A 16228-nucleotide genomic window follows, 5' to 3' on the forward strand; every position below is an offset into this window, starting at 1 on the left:
CCCAGGCAGCTGAGACGGCACATGTGCACAGGACAGAAGGCGCCTGGCTGCGGGCAGCCTCGACTCAGCCTGGGCCCTGGACGAGGGACAAAGGTCCAGAGAATGCAGGGGTGCACGGAGCACCAGGCCCAGGGGTGGCCTCACAGGGCAATAGGAGGGCCCAGACCCAGGGCAGGCGAGCAGGTCCGGGGGCCGCCCCTGCATCTGCACCCACTTCCCAGGAAGGATCAAGGCAGCGAGCTCCTCACGGGGCAGGGGGCAGGCTCCACCCTGTCTTTTTCTTTTCGTTCTTTTCCTTTATTATGATGTAACTGACAAGTAAAAATATGTATTCGAGGTGCATGACCCAGTGAATATGCCGGCATACACGTGCTTTGTGGAAGGGTCACCACAATCCAGCTAATTAGCGCAGCCTCACCTCCGCCAGTCACCTTTTCGAGTGTGCAGGAGAAAGCAAACAAACAGCAAAAGAACTCAGGACCTGACTTTGTTTTTGTGTAAGAGGCCTTCACCCATTCCTGCACGGAGCCTAGGATCATACTAGAGGCCGGAGAAAATACACAGAGGTAGTCATAGTGCAGGTTTTGAAACTCACTCCAGGATGAAAGGGGAAGCCTGTGAACAGCTGTTCTGTTGTGGATTCACAGGAGCTCCATGACCCGACCAACAATGAAGGCATCCCCAGCCTCCTCGGACCCTCGCTGGCACCCAGAGGGTGCGGTCACCTGTCACCTCTTGATCCCAAACCCCTCCCTGTCCCCCTGCCCTTAACATAAAAGAGCCTGGAATTCGTGCTGACTTGAGATGGTCTCTGTGACAATCTCAGTCTGCCGTCTCCAAAGGCCGCTGAGTCGAACCTGCTTTTCCTCTCGCCAGCTCTCCTCTGCCGTGTGTGGCTTTCTAGCAGGGAGCACCTGGGTTCCATGGCAAGAGCACTTGAGGTCAGGTCACAGCAAATCCATGCACCCAACACGTTCTCGTTCACCACAGCCACCCTGCTGTCCAGAGCTTGTCACCTCCTAAGTGAGCCTTTGTGCCGTTCGACCAACCTCTCCCCAGTTCCCCGCACCCAGCCCCTTCCCCACCCTCTGCCTCTATGAACTTAACTACTTTAGCTCCCATGCACAAATGAGAACATGGTATTTGTCTTTCTGTGTCTGGCTTTTGTCACGAGCTCAATCGCCTCCAGGTTGTGGCAAATCTCAGGATGTCCTCCTCTTCCGAGCTAGGCGGGATGCCTGTCGCCTGCCCATTCACCATTGTCGCCTGTCCATTCGCCATTTTCTTCGCCCCTTCCTCTGTGGACACGCCTGCTGGCATCATGGAGATTTTCCTGGTGCCCAGAACATGACAGAGCTTCTCACTGCCTCCAAGGCTGTGCTTGGGAGCTGAGAACATCTCCAGGAAGCCCACGGGCTTCCAAGTGGAGGAGGCAGGTCGCAGATGCGTGAGGCCCTGAGACTGAAGGAGCTAGAAAGGAGAAGCTCACGGGGGGCCATTGCTCACGTTGGGAGCTGTGGCCGGAGGGGCACAAATGCTGCTTACCTGGGACTTCTCCCAAACAACAAGAGAAACATCTTGAAAACAAGTCAGGTTCAGGCCCCTGGTGCCGCAGAACTGAGCCTTGGCAGAGCTCACACCAAACATGGCTCAAACTCACGGACCCCAGCACCTGCTCCCTGTTCAACAGAAATTGTCTCCTTGGTAGAGATCCTGTCAAGAACTTTCCCACTGTTCCCATTAATCCCAGAGGCAAGCTCCCCCCACTTTCCAGGCATGTTTTTATGTAAACAAAGTGATTAATTAGACAATTTGCTAAGCTGTTTAAAATGCATTTTGCTTTAAAAGAACAAGTAATCACAATATAAAAATCACAGCATTTCTAATATGTCAACTAATTCCTCCATCATATTTTTAGAAAAAATGGATTCACATAATTTATTAATATGTCTCTTCTAATTTCATTCATAAATAAGTAACTGCATCTTAACTCCCATTTGATAGATGGGAAAGATTGCAGAGCAGGGAAAACAGGAATTGTTGCACCCTTTGGGGGAAAATCAGGGAGGAAAGAGCCAGGTCGGGGCCCCGGGCCATCGGGGGATTCTGGGAAAACTGCCATCTGTGTGTGTTCCCCGTGGCCCGGTCACAGAGCTGTCCTCACGAGCGTGGTTCTATCTGTGAACACGACCCGTATTTTTGATCAACAATTCTAATTATAAATATTAATCAAAAAGGAGAAGGAAGGCGAACTCCAGCACTTGTTTGAGGCAACAGGCATCTAGCTGAAGTTGTCATTAGCTGGGTCACTGACAGCCCCACAGCAGCCGACCAACCACACAGGTCAGCCACGGTGGACGCCAGGTTCCCCAGACCAAGGGCTGCGAGGAGTGGAGACACTCATTTGCAGCCGAATCCTCAGGAAATGCCCTCAGCTGAAACCAGCCCCTTCCACCAAGGTCAGGTCCACCCTGAGATGCTGGACGAATGTGCACACTCGCTGGGGCCCCCTCCACTTCCTCCCCCGCACAAAGAGCAGCACAGCTGAACCCCAGCCTCAGGCCACGGCCAGCACCGCAGAACCACAGGGCAGACGCCGTGCACACCAGACCTGCTGGGCCACAGCTCAGAGACATCTGTGGTGACCCGGTCAAGTGTGTCAAGCCAGGTGGCTGTGGGCAAACTGCCCGCTGTTGCTCCAAATCATCTCCCTCCCCCTCAAAGCTGCCCCCGGTCACTGGTGCCACTGGAGGAAGGTTCTGGGAGGTCCCACATTGGGTGAGGGACACAGGGTCACAGACATTGGCCTTGTGGGCGCTTTGCCCCCTCTCCCCTTGGCCTGAGAGCAAGCTGGTCCCATGCCTGCGGGCCGCAACCGAGAGCCAGGCCCCCTACAGATGCAGCGCCCCTTTCGAGGACTCCTGGCACCTCCAGCTTCCCAGGGCCTGGGGTACCGCTCTCCCGCCCATGAGTCCACCTCACAGAAACCCTCAAGTGCCACCCAGATCCTATTCAAGTCCGGGCCCCTCGCTTCCCACTCTCCCTCCCATCCTCCACTCTCCTGGCCTCTCCCCAGGGCCCTGCTCGGGGTGCTGACCTTTGTGGGGAGGCACAGTGATGCTCGGGGTGCTGACCTTTGGGAGGGAGGCACAGTGATGCTCGGGCTGCTGGCCTTTGTGGGGAGGGAGGCACAGTGATGCTCGGGGTGCTGACCTTTGGGAGGGAGGCACAGTGATGCTCGGGGTACTGACCTTTGTGGGGAGGGTACAGTGATGCTCGGGGTGCTGACCTTTGTGGGGAGGGTACAGTGATGCTTGGGGTGCTGACCTTTGGGAGGGAGGGAGGCACAGTGATGCTCAGGGCTGCTGACCTTTGGGGGGAGGCACAGTGATGCTCGGGGTGCTGACCTTTGGGAGGGAGGCACAGTGATGCTCGGGGTGCTGACCTTTGTGGGGAGGTACAGTGATGCTCGGGGTGCTGACCTTTGTGGGGAGGGTACAGTGATGCTCGGAGTGCTGGCCTTTGTGGGGAGGCACAGTGATGCTCGGAGTGCTGGCCTTTGGGGGGAGGGCACAGTGATGCTCGGGGTGCTGACCTTTGGGGGGAGGGCACAGTGATGCTCGGGGTGCTGACCTTTGTGGGGAGGGTACAGTGATGCTCGGGGTGCTGACCTTTGTGGGGAAGCACAGTGATGCTCGGGGTGCTGACCTTTGGGAGGGAGGCACAGTGATGCTCGGGGTGCTGACCTTTGTGGGGAGGGTACAGTGATGCTCGGGGTGCTGACCTTTGGGGGGAGGTACAGTGATGCTCGAGGTGCTGACCTTTGGGGGGAGGCACAGTGATGCTCGGGGTGCTGACCTTTGTGGGGAGGCACAGTGATGCTCGGGGTGCTGGCCTTTGTGGGGAGGGAGGCACAGTGATGCTCGGGGTGCTGACCTTTGGGGGGAGGCACAGTGATGCTCGGGGTGCTGACCTTTGGGAGGGAGGCACAGTGATGCTCGGGGTGCTGACCTTTGTGGGGAGGGAAGCACAGTGATGCTCGGGGTGCTGACCTTTGTGGGGAGGCACAGTGATGCTTGGGGTGCTGACCTTTGTGGGGAGGGAGGCACAGTGATGCTCGGGGTGCTGACCTTCGTGGGGAGGCACAGTGATGCTCGGGGTGCTGACCTTTGTGGGGAGGGAGGCACAGTGATGCTCGGGGTGCTGACCTTTGGGGGGAGGCACAGTGATGCTCGGGGTGCTGACCTTTGTGGGGAGGGAGGCACAGTGATGCTTGGGGTGCTGACCTTTGTGGGGAGGGAGGCACAGTGATGCTTGGGGTGCTGACCTTTGTGGGGAGGCACAGTGATGCTCGGGGTGCTGACCTTTGTGGGGAGGGAGGCACAGTGATGCTCGGGGTGCTGACCTTTGTGGGGAGGGTACAGTGATGCTCGGGGTGCTGACCTTTGTGGGGAGGGAGGCACAGTGATGTTCGGGGTGCTGACCTTTGTGGGGAGGGTACAGTGATGCTCGGGGTGCTGACCTTTGTGGGGAGGCACAGTGATGTTCGGGGTGCTGACCTTTGTGGGGAGGCACAGTGATGCTCGGGGTGCTGACCTTTGTGGGGAGGCACAGTGATGCTCGGGGTGCTGACCTTTGTGGGGAGGCACAGTGATGCTCGAGGTGCTGACCTTTGTGGGGAGGGTACAGTGATGCTCGGGGTGCTGACCTTTGTGGGGAGGCACAGTGATGCTCGAGGTGCTGACCTTTGTGGGGAGGGAAGCACAGTGATGCTCGGGGTGCTGACCTTTGTGGGGAGGGGACAGTGATGCTCAGGGTGCTGACCTTTGGGGGGAGGGCACAGTGATGTTCGGGGTGCTGACCTTTGTGGGGAGGCACAGTGATGCTCGGGGTGCTGACCTTTGTGGGGAGGGAAGCACAGTGATGCTCGGGGTGCTGACCTTTGTGGGGAGGGGACAGTGATGCTCAGGGTGCTGACCTTTGGGGGGAGGGCACAGTGATGTTCGGGGTGCTGACCTTTGTGGGGAGGCACAGTGATGCTCGGGGTGCTGACCTTTGTGGGGAGGCACAGTGATGCTCGAGGTGCTGACCTTTGTGGGGAGGCACAGTGATGCTCGGGGTGCTGACCTTTGTGGGGAGGGAGGCACAGTGATGCTCGGGGTGCTGACCTTTGGGAGGGAAGCACAGTGGTGCTCAGGGCTGCTGACCTTTGTGGGGAGGGTACAGTGATGCTTGGGGTGCTGACCTTTGGGGGGAGGGCACAGTGATGCTCAGGGCTGCTGACCTTTGTGGGGAGGGTACAGTGATGCTTGAGGTGCTGACCTTTGTGGGGAGGGCACAGTGATGTTCGGGGTGCTGACCTTTGGGAGGGAGGCACAGTGATGCTCAGGGCTGCTGACCTTTGGGAGGGAGGCACAGTGATGCTCAGGGCTGCTGACCTTTGGGAGGGAGGCACAGTGATGCTCAGGGCTGCTGACCTTTGGGAGGGAGGTACAGTGATGCTCAGGGCTGCTGGCCTTTGGGAGGGAGGCACAGTGATGCTCAGGGCTGCTGACCTTTGGGAGGGAGGCACAGTGATGTTCGGGGCTGCTGGCCTTTGGGAGGGAGGCACAGTGATGCTCAGGGCTGCTGACCTTTGGTAGGGAAGCACAGTGATGCTCAGGGCTGCTGACCTTTGGGAGGAGGCACAGTGCCTGGAGGATGGGCGTCTCCTCACTGGCCCTTCCATCCAGGCCCCTTGCCAAGCACAGGGGATGTGTACAGCGTGTGTTTATGAACTGAGGGCAGAAGCGACAGCAGCCACAGGCTCCCGCATCCCCCTTGTGCCCTGAAAGCACCTCGGTGCAGGGGTCAGGCTGGGTCCACAGCTCCTGTTGGTGGCCTGGGCTCAGCGGCCCCCGGCTTTTTCTGGAAGACGCAGCACAGAAAACTGATGAAGCCGGCCAGGCTCCCTCCAGAGCCCTCAGGGACATGGGAGGCCACCAAGACCAGAGGAACATAAATCTCATGGCCTCAGACACTGCCCAGTTGTAAATATATTTTTCACCCCTCCATTTATCACGGCTGCCTCTGATGACACCCACCTGGTGTGGGGCCGGTTGTCGCAGCTCCCCCCCTCAGCACCTTCCCGGAGGAGTGTCCCCAATCCATCTCTGACGGCGTCTGCAGACAGGAGCACAAAGCTGCCACCAGCCCCCAAACGGCCACCCTGACCCCGGGCTGACGGCACCATCCTGGGACAATCTCTGCCTGGGCACCAGGCCTCACACTCCAGGAACCTTGTGCTGTGAGGTCTTTGGGCACCCTCTCCCTGTAAGCCCACTTCCCATCCTGTTCCCACCAGAGGAAGTGCCTTCTGGGGCGACATCTCTGAGCCACCGATGCTACACATTTACTACTAACCCAAGCCATAAACCGTTTGTATCCATTTAAAGTGTTGAAAGGATAAAACCAACAACTTATAATTCTGTACCCAATTAAATTATCTTCTTAAAGTGGATAAGAAATAATGGATAAATGGAGAAATAAATGGATAAATGGAGAAGTGGATAATAGTAACCACATATTTGGCGATTATTGCTTATGGATAAGTAAAATGAATGACACCAAAGTCGTAAGGCATTGGAACACTCTGCCATGAGGCAATTGCACTGCTTGTGACGTGGCACCACGCTATTTAAAGTGAACCTCTGTTTGCTGTAAATGTATATTGCAAACTCTATGATAACCAACAAAAAAGGTAGAAAGAAAACAAGAAGTGTAACTGATTTGCTAAGAGAGGAGAGAAAATGAAATCATACAAAATTCTCAATCAAAACCAGAGAAGGCAGAAAAAGAATGGAAGACAAAAAAAGAAACAGAGACCAAGGAACAGCAAACAGTAACCAATGTGGCCAACAGGAATCCAGCTATGTGGATGATCACTTCAGAAGTCAGGGGTTGACGTGCACCCATCAAAAGAGAAAGACTGGGCCAGGTGCGGTGGCTCACGCCTGTAATCCCAGCATTTTGGGAGGCCGAGGTGGGAGGATCACGAGGTCAGGAGCTTGAGACCAACCTGGCCAATATGGTGAAACCCCATCTCTACTAAAAATACAAAAAAAAAAAAAAAAATTAGCCAGGCGTGGTGACAGGCGCCTGTAGTCCCAGCTACTCGGGAGGCTCAGGCAGGAGAATCGCTTGAACCGGGGAGGCGGAGGTTGCAGTGAGCTGAGATGGCACTATTGCACTCCAGCCTGGGCGACAGAGAGACTCCTCGAAAAAAAAAAAGAAAAAAAAAAAACCTGACTCTATGTCATCCACAAGAAGCTCCCTCCAAATATAAAGACACACATAGACGAAAAGAAAGCACTGGAGAATGACACACCACGCTAACACTACTGCAAAACACAGGAGGTGTGATTAATCCCAGCCAGGACCCGTATCAGGGACAAACGGGGCACTGCATGGTGATCAGGGGTCAGTCCCCCGAAGGGAGACTGCCTGACAGCAGGGCCCCCAACCCCATGCCACCCTGGGGGGTCTCCCCAGCCCCTGTTGTCTCCTGCTCCTGTCCCAAGACCTCTGGACCCACCCCCGGCACCCCCTTGGCTGCACAGGGGACATTGCAGTTGTTAAACAAGGTTGCAGTGGTGGCCCAGGCCCATCCCAGGGAGACACTGGGCTTCCCTGCTGCAGAGCTGTGGGCTTGAAAGCACCATCTGGAGGGGTCTGCTCCTGCCTCTGCAGCATGGTGGGAGCCGACCCCACAATGCAATGCGGCTCCAGGTCCAGCCTCTAAGGAGGGGAGGGGCTTGGGTGTGCCTGACCCACCCACTGAGGCGCAGGGTGGGGAGGCCAGGGTGTGGTCACGTCAGGCCGGGGGGCCAGCTCCTCCTGAGCGGAGTGGGGTCACCTGTGACTCATCCGCAGCAAGGTCGGAGCGGTGGGCGTGGCAAGGCTGCCTCCCAGCTCACCAGAGAGAGCTTCACCAACATCATCAAAGCCTTCCACATCCACCATGCACGTGAGCCTCTCTCAGAGTGATCGGGAGCTCAGTCGGTCAGTGGCACCGTTCTCAGCCAAGGATTTCGTAGAGCCTGGCCTGTTTGCATAGGTAACAAGAAGGTAAATTTTCATCTGATGCCTACACTTTGACACAGGCTCCTTCTCAAACATCTCCTGTGGATGGAAGGCAAGTGTCAGGCAGCACCACTCAGCCCGGCCACGCCAAAGAGACAGGAAGGAGTTCCTCCCACCAGGAGGGCAGGGGTGGAGGACGAGGACACACAGCCAGGACATCCACAGCAAGGACGAGGCAGGACCCACCCACGGGCCTATGCTCCTTGCACAGGGATCCATCCATAGACCCATGCTCCATGCAGGGGGGGATCCACCCGGGGCCCACGCTCCATGCAGGGGGATCCATCCACAGACCCATGCTCCATGCAGGGGGGGATCCACCCGGGGCCCACGCTCCATGCAGGGGGATCCACCCGGGGCCCACGCTCCATGCAGGGGGATCCATCCACAGACCCATGCTCCATGCAGGGGGGGATCCACCTGGGGCCCACGCTCCATGCAGGGGGATCCATCCACAGACCCATGCTCCATGCAGGGGGGGATCCACCCGGGGCCCACGCTCCATGCAGGGGGATCCATCCACAGACCCATGCTCCATGCAGGGGGGATCCACCCAGGGGCCCACGCTCCCGGCAGGGGGATCCATCCAAAGACCCATGCTCCATGCAGGGGGGAATCCACCCGGGGGGCCCACGCTCTGTGCAGGGGGCTCCATCCACAGGCTCCTCTCCAAACTGTAAGTTTTGGATATAAACGGTTTCCCTTCCAGTTTTTCCCAGGCAGGTAGGAATTCAGGCGAACATACAGGAACCCTGGGGGCCTGTTGGACAAGGGTCCCGCCTACCGCTGGAATCTCAGAAAGAATGAGTCAGGACTCGGGACCCCCACAAAGGCAGGGCAGGGGTGCCCCCCCCCCAGGGGCTGGAGAGGAAAAGCTGAGGGTCAGAGAATGGGCAACAGGGCACGGGGCAGGGCAGCTGGGCACAGGAGGGATGGTTGGGTCAGCCCCGGGCACCGCCCAAGAACATGGGTCCTCCCTGACAGGGAACTCAGGGGCAGGTGGCTGAGGAGGCATTCTGGGTTCTCTCAATGGGGGATGAAGCCCTCATGCCAACCAAGCTCACAGATCCAGAGGAGGCAGAGGCAGAAGGAGGCTCGGCTTGAGCTGCCCAGGTCTCTGGGAGGCTCCTGTCCTGTTTCAGGCTCCTCGGCCCAGCAATGTCACCACACTGCCCTCACAAGGAAGGGACAGGGAAATGACACATGCAGCTGTTTGGGTACAAAATCCCAGGCAAAGCCCAAGATGCAGAATGAATGAATGAATGGGAGCGAGGCGGGGGGAGCCCTCACAGTCGGCCCATCCATGACTCCAGGCCCCAGGCAGGGCCCAGGATGCGGAATGAATGGATGGGAGTGAGGTAGGGGGGGCCCCTTGTAGTTGGCCCACCCATGACTCCAGGCCCGCAGCTCCCAGCTCTGGGACCGGCTGGGACAAAGGGAACACCACCCACTCTGACACTCATGGAAAGGATTCTGTCAGATGGCAGGTGTGGGGGTCCCTGCTGAAGTCTCCAGGATGGGAAGGAGCTGGGTCGTAAATTGGCTTCTCACTTTTGGGGACCCGAAGTGTAGCATTTCCTTTAACTTGAACCAAACCCTTTGTCCCAGAATATCTTTGTTCCTATTTCCCCGCCCCTCTGACTGCACCGGACACCCCCTGAAACGAGAGCATCGCCTCAAGCACTGCAGGTGACGCTAAGTCCTTCTCGGTCCTCCAGCCCTCGCCCTCTGTGGGAACACCCCCCATCACCACCTTCCAGGGTGGCCGCTGTCGTCTGCGCTCGCGGCTCCCGTGCTCACCCTCACTCAGCAAATTGCAATCGGCTCCGACAATGGCCTAGTTAAGGGCACCCACCCAACGACGCCCTGGCTGTGCAGACAGGAAGCGTCGTCGCCAACCGGACACATCGCTGCCAGAAACAACTAGGTGTGCTTTGGGGACGCCTCCTAATTGAACTGACGCACTCAGGAATCAGGGTGGTGGAGGCCAGCTTGCTGCAGGGAAGGCTGCCCCGCCTTCCAGGCCTCCTAATTAGGACTGAATGCTCTGTTTTCTCTGCACACAGGCAGGGGTCATGGGGTCAAGCACTGAGACTTACTGCGTAATTCGAGTTAATGAAGGATTCCCAGGGGCAGCTCTGTGGACACATCCAGGAGGCGCACGGCCTCTGGCGGAGCCTGACAGCTGTGGGTGGACAGCAGCAAGCACGCCTTTAATTGCTGCCAAATTTTAGTCCTAGGTCTTAATGACAGCAGCCCTGGCTCCAGAGTGTGAGGATCTCTGGGAGAGTCAGGGGCTCCATGTGGGGGGCTCCGCTGTGTGAGTGGGAGGAGCACAGAGTGAGATGGTGGGCAACGGCTGGAGGTCCCAGAGCCCCACCCAGAGCCAGCAATGCCTCCTGGGCTGGACTGGAGGCTGCTGTGTGGTCCCTGTTCACTGAGCCTGCAGGAGGCAGAGAATGGGTGGGGAGAGTCCGTGTTCCTCTCAGACCCTGTCACAGAACCAACAGCATTGGGCTGGAGAGCGAGGCTGGGGTGCAGGGCGGGGCTGGAGCAGGAGGCTGGGGTGCAGGGCGGGGCTGGAGCAGGGAGGCTAGGGTGCAGGGCAGGGCTGGAGCAGGGAGGCTGGGGTGCAGGGCGGGGCTGGAGCAGGAGGCTGGGGTGCAGGGCGGGGCTGGAGCAGGGTGGCTGGGGTGCAGGGTGGGGCTGGAGCAGGAGGCTGGGGTGCAGGGCGGGGCTGGAGCAAGGAGGCTGGGGTGCAGGGCGGGGCTGGAGCAGGAGGCTGGGGTGCAGGGCGGGGCTGGAGCAGGAGGCTGGGGTACAGGGCGGGGCTGGAGCAGGAGGCTGGGGTGCAGGGCGGGGCTGGAGCAGGGAGGCTGGGGTGCAGGGCGGGGCTGGAGCAGGGAGGCTGGGGTGCAGGGCTAGGTTGGAGCAGTGAGGTTGGGGTGCAAGGCTGGGCTGGAGAGCAAGGCTGGGATGCAAGGCTGGGCCGGAGCAGGAAGGCTGAGGTGCAGGGCTGGGTTAGAACAGGGAGGCTGGGGTGCAGGGCTAGGCTGGAGCAGGGAGTCCGGGGTGCAGGGCTGGGTTGGAACAGGGAGTCTACGGTGCAGGATTCTAGGGTGCAGGATTGGGCTGGAGCAGACAGGCTGGGGTACAGGGCTTGGCAGGGAGGCTGGGCTGGAGCAGGGACCCTGGGGTGCAGGGCTGGGTTAGAACAGGGAGGCTGGGGTGCAGGGCTGGGTTGGAATAGGGAGGCTGGGGTGCAGGGCTGGCCAGCCTCAGAACATGTGTGGGCCTCAGCCCTGGCAGGTGGAGGCGTGGGCTCCCTGCTGGGCCACTCAGATAGATCTGCTGTTTTCTCATGAGCTCATCCCTTCCAGCCTGTGAGGCCCACGGGCAGGGCTTTAATCCCCTATGTGCTGTTTCCAGAGCCTTCTCCCTGGCCCAGCTCCACGCAGCCTCTCCAACCCTTTAGATTATGCTGGACACACATATGGCCCTTGAGCCACAGAGGGTGGTGATGCCCGCGGCCCCCGTGCGTCCACAGGGTAGGTGCTGGCCAGGCCTCATCCCTGCTTCAGTCCCCAGAGGAGACCTCGAGCCACAGACCAGTCCCCGTCCCTTCAGGGTGGGGTTACTTCTGCAATTCCCCTGCCCACAGCCCCACCCCACAGAAACGTCCACAACCAGCCTTGGTAATCACGCCCGGCGCCCAGTGGAGACCAGCGGCTCTGAGCTCCCAGGAAAGTGGCCGGGGCCTGGGCCCTGTTCCCAGGAAGCTCAGCAAGGCTCCATGCCCCACAACCTGGAGGGGTGGGAGGGGAGTCTGAGTCGGGATGGCTGCACCCTTGGCCCTTGGGGAGGAGCCCCCCCACTACCACCAGCAAAACCAAAAAGAACCCTGGGTGTGGGGGGAGGAGTTCAGGGAACCAAGCTCTGCACAGACTCAGCGGGAGGATTTAGAATCGGAGCTGGAGTGTGGGGACGCCGGACAGATGCCAGGGGATCTACGTACCCGGGAGAAGGGCCCAGAACGAGCAGCCCTGGGAGGCGAGGTCACAGACGGGGGTAACAATGGGGGCCCTGAGCACTCCGCTCTTCCCTGGATGGGGTCTGGGTTCCATGAAGCTGCCTATCCCAGGCCTCTGCAGCAGCGGCACGGGCAGAGCTGCCTCCCTCCAGCCAGGAGCGGGCGGGCGCCACGTGGGCCCTGGGCACCCTCCGCAAGGGCTCCAGCTCCCACAAGGGGCTGCCCCATGGGCTCTGAGGAGCTACAGGCTCCTTCCCAGAGAGAAGCCCAGGAATCAGCAGCTAATCCTCCCTCTTCCTCTTTAGACCCCAGGGAAGGCAGGAGCGAGCGTGCCCCTCCATGACCCCATGCCCTATAGAGACCCCTGTGGGGAAGGAATCTGGCCCCATCTGCAGCTCCACAAGCCCCAGGGTGGATCTGAGCTGGGACCAGCCCCTCTGAGGGGCTCACCCTGAGCACCCTCCTTGGCAAGGCAAGTGTTTGGGACGCATCCTTCCGGGGAAACAGCGCTATGCTCTTCTCTGTTTCTCTGAAGATTTGAACTGAGGCCAGTTGCTCTGCCTGTGGGTATGATGCTTCGGACAGCACCTGGCTCTGAGGACAGAGGCCCTGGACCCAACCCACGCGGGCCCACCTTCTCCTGAAGATCTGGGCTAACTGGGAAGCAAAAATAATTAGTCTTGTGCCAAAATGTCCTTGTAATTAGCAGTTCTGGGACATAAATGAATTGAAATATGTGATTTTTCAGGGTCCAGCCGGGCTTAGGACTGAACCCCAGTGTGTGTGTGTTTCAGGGCACGGGGGGTGCATGTGTTTTGGAGCACACGTGTGTGTTTCAGGGCACACGGGTACAGGTGTTTCGGGGCACACGCGTGTGTGTTTCAGGACACACAGGGTACAGGTGTTTCGGGGCACAGGCGTGTGTGTTTCAGGGCACGCGGGGTGCAGGTGTTTCGGAGCACACATGTGTGTTTCGGGGCACACCAGGATGCAGATCTCTTACTGGGTGCAAAGCTCCCAACTCCTTCCCTGAGCCACCAGAGTAGGGCTCCCAGATCGGAGTAGCCCCTCCTCGGGCTAGGCAGGGTGTGGACCCTGCCCTGAAAGCACTCAGCTTCCAGCCGATTCTGCCCCTCCCTCCATTCACCGCACAGGCAGGCGCTGCAGGCCATAGGGAGGGCGTGCGTCTCGGTCCTCCCGCTCTGTGTCCAGTCTGGGCAGTGTCTCAAAGACCACCCTGGGAGAGGCCTGGGCTGCGGTGCCTTCGTCCCTCTGCTCCGTGCAAGGCCGGGGATCCTGCTCTCCCGGAGCGAGGGTGTCCTTCAGGGACCAGCCGCCAGCAGCAGCCTGGGCCAGGCCTCACCCGAGGACCGAGGTGCCGATGAACGCTCATGTTTGGAAGACACTGGCTCCCTGGTTTATGTATTTACTTCATTTTAAGTTAGGCTCCCCAGATCCCTAAATCAACAGTGGGTTCTGTAAATTGTTGCGTCAGAGGAAAATCTAAGCCAGCCCGATCGCGGGAAGCGCCGTCGCCTTGAAAGGCGGTGGCTCAGCGCCACCTGCTGGGACGCGGCAGCCAAGGGAGCCGGTGTGGGTGTCGAGGGAGGCCTGAGGCCGCCCGTCCTCGTCCTCGGGAGGAAACAGAGCTGTTTGCAGGAACAAAGGAGGAAAGCAGGGCCGTGGCAGTTCCAAGAATTCTTACACGAAAGGCATGAAATTAGTTGGAATCATTTGAAGGAAAAAATCTTCCTCCAAATAGGTGCTCCTGCGTTTAGCAGAAGTGGGTTTCATTGCCATTGAGCAGGGCCTGGAGTCTGTGGGGCTGTTTTCAGAACCGGAGGGAACCAATCCAGCTGCACACAAGAGCTCCTGGGGAGAGGCATCCTCCAGGGCCTGGAGTCCCCGCTTGAGCTGCATCACACCTGCTGGGTTGGAAGCCTCCAGTCAGCGGGAGAAACACAATCTCTGGCTCTGGTGTTTGTGGCAGCAAAATCCCCATCCCTGCGAAGCCACTGGGCCCAGGCCAGGCCTTGCAAGAGGCCTCCCTTCGCTGGAGGAAGCCCCGGGCCCTCGGGGACCCTGCAGGAGGCAGACGCTGGGGACAGGGTCCGGCCCACAGGCAGCTGTGTCCCTCCCCAGTCCTGGCCTCTCTACCTCCTCTGCTCTTTCTGATCCCCCCCACCGGCTCCCACTGCCCACAGGGCGCTGAGCCAGCGGCAGAAACTGAGGCGGAGACAGCCTTCGGCCCTCAAAATCTGTGAAGGGGTCTGGACCCTGGGAAGGCACCGAGGACTGCCCAGGATCTCAGAAAAGGACAACAGCCAGGTCCCTTCCTTCCTTCCTTCGTTTTTCAAGTTGTTGGGTTTTTTGGGGGGTTTTTTGTTGCTGTTTTGAGACAGAGTCTCGCTCTGTCACCCAGGCTGGCGTGCAGTGGTGCAATCTCAGCTCACTGCAACCTCCGTCTCCTAGTTTCAAGTGATCCTCCTGCCTTAGCCTCCCGAGTAGCTGGGATTACAGGTGCCTGCCATCACGCCTGGCTAATTTTTGTATTTTCAGTAGATTCGGGTTTCACCATGTTGGCCAGTCTGGTCTCAAACTCCTGACCTCAAGTGACCCACCCACCTCGGCCTCCCAAAGTGCTGGTATTATAGGCATGAGCCACTGCGCCCGGCCGTGTTTTTCAAATGTTGATGGCAGCTCAGTTGCCTCCCATTTCAATAAATGCCCCCCGAATCATGTGTGAAGTCACTCACGTTTAAGGCGAGAGGCCTCTGGTCTTGGGGAGCAAATTCTCTTTCATTTTTCCAGATAGCTCCATTTATTACCTACTAAGAATTTGACTTTCTAGTAGCTCAAAACTTTTTTCATTTTCCTGTTTATTAAGAAACTCAATTCCCAACCAGAGCAGCTCAAAGCTAACAGTCAGGCCAAGAGCACATTTTCTCTATAATTCACCACCAGGCCCGCAGGAGTGGGAGGTGCCCACCCAGGGAGGGCCGGCGGCCCTTCACTCTCCTCGCTGGGGATGGGGCCTGGGGTGGGGTTTGGGGACATCTAGGGCCTCCCCTCCCCCAGCACCTCCACCTCCAAGTAAGCTGCCAACCCAGAGCCGTCCAAGCACCTGAGCCAGTCCGACCTGCCCCCAAGGCTCCCGGTAGGGTCTGTGCAAGCTCCTGGCAGGGTCTTCGGGGTCCATGGATGTGTCTCCACCCATCAGCCCTGAGTCTTTTCCATGAGCTGAGCTGCTCGCACCTCTAATCCTAATCACAGCTCTGTCAGCCGGGCACCATCACCACCATCCCACCTTACAGCTAATGCCAGTGGAGCCCAGAGAGGTTTGGCATCTTGCCCAAGGCCACACAGCTCTTTGGCAACATTGTGGCTCCAGAGCCACTCTCTGGGTGTGCAGCCAAGGGGCCGGCTCAGACGGGGTGGCAGCCTATGCTGAGAACCAACCCAAGGATCTGGCTCAGGGCATGGGTGTCAGGACAGCGCCCGGGGCCACCGTGTCCCTAGGTGGGACTCTCTGTCCCCAGGTGGGATTCTGTGTCCTCAGGTGGGATTCTATGTCCCCAGGAGGAGCCAACGGGCCTCTGCCGACCACTGGAAGTCATGACGGGGGGCTGAAGAACAAGTCACCAAGAGCAAAGGTGACCTGGGGTGGCACAAGTGTCTGGGATGCGCAACATAGAGGGTGTAGCTTCCTAGGTGGCTGGGGACACTGGAATTCCACCCAGGGATGGAGAGAGAATCCCGCCTGGGGACAGAATCCCACTCAGAGTCACAGAATCCTGCCTGGGGACACAGAATCACACCTGAGGACACAGAATCCCACCAGGGGACAGAGAGAGAATCCCACTCAGACACAGAATCCCACCAGGGGACAGAGAATCACACCTGAAGACACAGAATCCCACCTGGGGACAGAGAGTCCCACCAGGGGACACAGAATCCCACCTGAGGACAGAGAGAGAATCCCACTCAGAGACACAGAATCCCAGCAGGGGACACAAAATCCCACCTGAGGACAGAGAGAATCCCACTCGTGGACACAGAATCCCACTCAGGGACACA

The 16228-nt window shown here is 58.7% G+C and overlaps 1 long non-coding RNA gene across 1 annotated transcript in view; it reads right to left on the minus strand.

Annotated features, from left to right (window-relative positions):
* Positions 1-287: 287 nt before the first annotated feature.
* The window catches only part of MIR3667HG (MIR3667 host gene), a 37976-nt gene continuing 22035 nt past the window's right edge, over positions 288-16228 (minus strand). The window contains exons 2-4 of the long non-coding RNA XR_008517921.2: positions 6084-6162; positions 5673-5907; positions 288-1333 (exon numbers count right to left, since the gene is read on the minus strand). This is a non-coding gene — a long non-coding RNA (MIR3667 host gene). The remainder of the gene's footprint in view (positions 1334-5672; positions 5908-6083; positions 6163-16228) is intronic.

The sequence above is a fragment of the Pongo abelii genome, chromosome 23 (assembly GCF_028885655.2).
Source record: "Pongo abelii isolate AG06213 chromosome 23, NHGRI_mPonAbe1-v2.0_pri, whole genome shotgun sequence".
In the NCBI taxonomy this organism is placed as follows: domain Eukaryota; kingdom Metazoa; phylum Chordata; class Mammalia; order Primates; family Hominidae; genus Pongo; species Pongo abelii.